We start from the raw sequence: 6,243 nt of genomic DNA on the forward strand, positions 1-6,243 counted from the left end.
CTCAAGAAAACAGAAACATTGTAGCAGGCAGTAGTTCAGGCATAGGAGCCTGCGCTGGCGAGGCGTTTGTTCCGTGAGGCGCGCTCGTGCCAAAAACGAAACTGCCTCCGCACGCACGCGTCATCGTTGTCGTCTTGTGGCGACAAATCAGGTCTTCCTTAGACGAGGTCTCCATACCGGCATAAAGAAGGACAGTGAACAAGAGTGGAAACTCCCATAGAGATCAGCGGACGAAATGACTGTAGCGCACCAAGCGGATGAGATTAACATCTTCGGATTTCGGTTTCGGGCACGCGCGTTTTGAACTGTAGCTCGAACGCGTTGCGCCAGCTGCGCTAATGGCCACGGCAACTTTATCTTTTGTTGTTGTTGTTGCTGTTTCTGCAGCTAAACCGCGCGCGTTCTTAGTACGGAATCGCTTTATTTAGTGCAAATTATTGTGAACAATCTTTACAAGCCTTCATCGAATCTGTGCCACGTGCAATTCCTTAAAATAGACGCAAGACATCTTGTAGATGAGGAAACCTTTATTTTGCTCTATATAAATGCTCGTTCCGGATTTCTTGCGCTTTCTTCCATGGTTGTGTCACCAGGTAAGCAGCCACAGTTCTCGTACGACGCTTCACTGGACGGCATCAGTGAAAAAATTGTAAGCACTTGTCATTTTGGTGTTTAGGCCTTTCAGGAATACTGCGTGTAGAGGCGAAGCGTGTGGAAGTCGTGAATGGGCGGCATTACAAACCAAATCAATTCGCTTCTACGTGCACATGGCGTAGGGATTATCCGGCTTCATCCCAAGCAATACCATAAAGTACGAAAACATCTGATTTGCAAGCATTTCCCATTCCCGGTCATTATTGCCTGCACTTTAATAGCACAAATACACGAGCGACTGCACCTTTCCAAAACTTGGCCTCAGCCGACGCAGTGGTAGGCTACATACGCGGAAGTGGCCACACAACGAGGGCTCTCAGCCAGACCATGCTAGACGCTGCAGAATTCCCTCTACTCGCACTCAAGACAAATGCGTGGGTGGTGTTTTCAGTCGTTCAGAAGGCAGAATTTTTGAAGCTCTTTCTTTTTGAGCTCCTCGATGTTATCTTTTGCGCCTTCTGCCGGCGCAAGCAACACACGCCAGTGTGATCACTCCTGGCAATCGCTCGTCGCGTTTTCCCAAGCGTGAGTACCGAAAGAAGGTGTATGTTGTTGCGGGGGCACAAAAAGCGTCACATACCTGTCCCACTGAGATTAAGTACACGCCACACTTTCTCACCATGACTAAGCTGATTTCCGCTATCCGCGTCACAATGCCAAGTGCGGTGAGCGTACCTCAGAAGTATCGCGAAAAGTAACGAAATCGCATTAATGCTGCGGGTCAGAGAATGCGCCACAAACTTGTCCCAACAAGATTCAGTACACGCGAAACGACCTGCGTCACACGGCCGAGCTGCTTTTCGCTAACTGCGTCACAAAGACAGGCGCGGTGAGCGCACCTCAAAGGTATCCCAAAAAATAACGCAATTACAATAATGTACGGGGTCAGAGAAAGGGCCGAGTGTGGTCCCAGTAAGATTCAGCATACGCAAAACTAACTGCCTCACAAAGCCGGGCGCGGCGAACGTGCCCAAAAACTACCCAAAAAGGTTAATGTTGGGGTTCATAGAAAGCGTCGCCAACATCTCAATGTTCGAGTCATTAACTCAAATTGCCTACGGCAGGACGGCTGAGCTGTTTTTAGCTAACTGCGCTACAAGTCTCGGTTCCATGCCGTAAAAGGCTAAATAGGTTGAAATGTCTATTAGACTCTCAAACAAAATTTCTCACCTTGCCGTAGTCCAATATAGTGCAGTGGCGCTTTGCGCTTTGCGTTACCTAGCAACAAGCTATTGGTTGTTGCTATAGCTCGTTTTTTTTTTTGCGATGCTCATGTCAGCCAAGGAATGGGAGTAACACTAGGCATGACTAGAGTGTACTATAGGCGTGACGTGTTTCCTGTTGCCAGTTTTTGCCGAGTGTCCCCTCTTCCTGAATTTCGTTCTCTATGATAGCCGTCTGGAGGCCACCTAACCTCTGGTGGCCGCAGTTGCCCGGCTGTTCCTGATCGTGAGATGAAGGTCGATGGTTAAGAGGAAGTGCTGTATTGCGTATCGAGCGAGTCCGGTACCAGAGAAACAGGAGAACTTGTTTCTTGTGGCATTGTATCCGACAATTCGTCTGCTATGCTCCAATCTGTCGGTGCTTGGGTTGCTTGCCTGGTCTGACTCACTTTTTTTATGTGGTTGAGGTGACGTGGAACGTTTTCGAGGATGCTTTTTATAAGCGAGGATCGTGGTCCGACCCGGTGCAGTATTTCACCTCCAGTTCAATCTGGCTTTTTAAAAACTGACGGATAAGCATTTTCCCCTTATACTGAAAAATGACGTGATTGTTTCAGTTTCTCTTGGCGCTCATGGATCTGTGTTTCCATGTCCGACTTGAGTAGGTCGAGAGAAAACAAAAATTATCGTACAAACATCACTCTCGCAGGTTTCATTCCTATAACTGTGAACCGTCGTGTGTTGCCGATACAGGAAACTCGCCAGTCGACACTGTATGCACTACTTTATATCCATCAGGAACGCTCTCTTCAGTTTTGCCATGTAGCGTTCTGCCTGGCTGGCCGTTTGTTCCAGGGTGATACACTGATGACGTGGTGGTCTGTGTGCCATTTATTGCATAGAATTGTTTTATCTTTCTAGAAATAAACGCTCTACCGTTGTTGGAGACGACTTTTCGGGGAATGCGGCAAGTGGCAAGGAGACATCGGAGTGCATCGATGACACCTGCGGATGTTGGTTGTGTCACCTGACGTTGTCGGCTTACTTCGTTCCAAACACAAACACGGTAACCGGGCTAGTACTCCACCTATTGTTGATGATTGTAGCGTCGTCTGTTGGCCCTCTGCTGATACTTGATGCGCAGGCGGGCGAACTGTCGAGCTTCTTCGGCGCGCTGGAGATAGGTGGCGACGTCGAGATTCTCATCGTCGGTGGGGCAGCTTAGCGTCGAGAGTCGTATTCGGGTGTATTCCGTAAACCAGCTTCAACGGCGTGATTTCCGTTGTTTCTTGCTCTGCCATGTTATTAGCGAAGGTTACGCACGGCAGGACGGCATCCCACGTCTTGTGTTCGACATCGACGTACATTGCCAACATGTAGGCAAAGGTCCTGCTTAGCCTCTCCTAAGACCATTTGTCTGCGGGTGGTAGGCGGTTGCCCTCCTGTGGCTTGTCTGCCTGTATTGCAGAATGGCTTGCGCGAGCTGCGCTGTAAAAGCCGTTCCTCAGTCGGTGACGAGCACTTCTGGGGCACCATGTCGTAGTAGTATTGTTTCGACGAAGAATTTCACCACTTCGGCCGCACTACCTTTAGACATGACTTGTTTTGGCGTAACGCGTAAGTAGCCACGAAGATCTACTTATTTTCTGATGTTGAATTCGGAAATGGCCCCAATAACTCCATCCCGATTTGTTGGAGTAAAACAGGGTTTGGGTACGGGCTAGTTGGTATTCCATTACAAACATCCCTTAAAGAGCGTACATAGACAGGGACATATACGGGACATGACAACATATGGCAAATTCGTCATAATATTATATGGCAAAATGCACATCACAAATGGGCTCACATACTATATGGCCATTTATACTACTGCTAAAATTTGCTTGTTATTGTACTTATTCTTTACGAAATCACGCAATGAATAAATAATGGCATGTTTTACATTTTGCACGCTATACCGACATTGTGTACCCAAACGGGTCTTTCTAGATCCACCCTGACTGAGTTATATAATGCCTTGTTATCATTAGTTTGTACTTCTTGCATTATTTTGCATTTCCGGCCGTTTGCGTCCCCAAACTATCAGTACGAAAAATCTCAAACTCCCTGCTAACTACATAACTTCATTGCAGCAAATATGCTCCTTCAAGGGTCTGATATTGCTTTAATTAAATGCTTTTTTGAAGCCTTTGACCTTTCACATAAATTAGCGTTCATTGCGGGTAGTTGCGCATTATTGCGAGGCATTCCTTGCCTCATACTTGGCACATTGCGGTTAAGTAGCCAGGTAGGTTACTGTTCCACCTATAGCTCTGATAAAACGAAAATAATGTGTGACTGATGGTGGAATCAAACTTCTTCCGTCGAACACACCAGCCCGGTGCTCATTTTTAATGTGACGCATTCTCTGCCCCATTTTTGACACCTTAAATCAAGCAGGTAGGTTGGCAGCTAAGGAGGCTCCTGTCTCGCCTCGTCTAATAGAAAGCAAATAGTGTGACCAAAGGTGGCATCGAACCTCCACCGTCGAGCACAACAGCGCTGTGCTCTAACCATGAGGACTCGATCGCGCACATACTTCTTACCTTTCAAAGCCAGTCCGCTCTTTCAAACGCTCGTAATTAATAAACATGTGAAAGAAGCTATTCCATTCATTTGTGCAGACGTTGGTTCAGTTTATAGGCGCACATAGGGAGCAATCATGTGGCTGCAAGCTGTGTCTTCCTTGCACAGAATCTGTGCCGCATTGAAAGAATGCGCGTAACAAGAGGGCAGTGCTCACAGGAGTGCCCAAGCTGACCAGACGACGTCGCAAACTTAGCGGCGCGTACAGCCCAGCCACTTGGGGCGTCGACAGAAGCGTGCCAGGCCTTCAGTGCCCCGCTGGCGCTGCGGTGAACCGCAGATCGGCTCATTGGCAGCCAGAATCAGTAATCCTACTCCAAAAACACTCTAACCATCGAGGTGTACCGCAGTGCAGCACCTTGCTTCCACGGGCGCCCACGCGCAGCACTGCATGTACCAGCGACCACGCCCTCACACTATCGTGGTTCAATTCGTTAGTACAAGTTCCTCGTTCTTTGAACTACTCTGCGTTTTCTTCTGGGCTCTGCTGCTGCGCTGCTCTGGTGCTCCTCTGCTCTGTTCTGCTGCCGATCTGCATATTTCAGGTAGATGATTATGACCCGCAGGACCTTTCTCACTTGAACAGATATGGTCTTGACTACAGGCAAGAGCGGGGAGAGAACTTTCAGGGGAGTTGTGCACCATTGCCGCACAGCCTGTCGGCGGGTGGCTGTTCTACTGGAGAGCATTACAGTTCTACTGCACTGGTGTTACGCTCTATTGTACTGCTGCTCTGGTGTTTAGGAATGTTCTGCTGCTGCTCTGCTATATTCTGCTGCTGCTCTACTGTGCTCTGCTTTGTTCTGCTGCTACTCTGTTCTTTTCTACTGCTGCCCTGCTCTATTCATCTGCTACTCTGCTCGGTTCTGATGTTCTGCTCTACTCAGATCCCCTATGGTTCTGTTTTTTTGCTGTTGCTGTACTCTTCTCTGCTGCTGCTCTCCTGTGCTGTTCTGCTGCTGTTTTGCTCCTCTGCTCCTGCTCTGCTCTGCACTGCTCTGCTGATGCTGTGCGTTGTCCGGCAACGCTCTTTCTTCTGCTCTGCTCTGCGCTGCTCTACTGTGCTCCTTTTACTGCTGCTTTTTCCGCACTGTTCTCGTCCTGCTCTACTGTGCTTTGCTGCTGCTCTATTTTGTTCTACTGCTGCCATTCTCTGCACTCTTCTGCTGCTTCTATGCCCTGGTATATCTCTGTTCTGGTTTTCTGCTACTCAGCTCGTTTCTAATGATCTGGTCTGCTCAGTTTTCTGCGGTCCTGCTCTATTTTGCTATTTTGATGCTGCTAACTCATTTCTGCTGTTCTGCTTTTTTCTGCTTTGTTCTGATATTTCATTGCTGCTCTGCACTACTCTGGTGCTGCTATACTCTGAAATTTTCAGGTACTGCTCTGCTGGGCATTACTGCTTATCTGCTCGACTCTGTTCACCTTCTGCTCTGCTCTAATGTTCGGCTCTGCTCTTCTGCTCTGTTCTGCTGTGTTACTTCCGCTCTGCTACTGCTCAGATCTGTACTGCTGCTGCATTCTGTTGTGCTGCTGCTCCGCTCTACTCCTCTGCTGCTAGCTGCGCTGTTCTGCTGATGCTCTGCTCTGCTCTCCTCCTACTCGGCTCTGCAGTGCTATGCTGCTGCTTCGCACTCCTATGTCCTGCTGCTGCTCTGCTCTGCACTGTTCTGCTCATGCGCTTCTCTGCTCTCCTGGTACTCTGCTCTGCTCTGTTATGCTGCTGCTCTGCTCTGCTTTGCTGCGCTCTGCTCTATTCTGCTGCTGCTTTGCTCCATTCTGCTACAGCTCTGTTTTG

The sequence above is a fragment of the Dermacentor variabilis genome, chromosome 8 (assembly GCF_050947875.1).
Source record: "Dermacentor variabilis isolate Ectoservices chromosome 8, ASM5094787v1, whole genome shotgun sequence".
Taxonomy (NCBI): Eukaryota; Metazoa; Arthropoda; class Arachnida; order Ixodida; family Ixodidae; genus Dermacentor; species Dermacentor variabilis.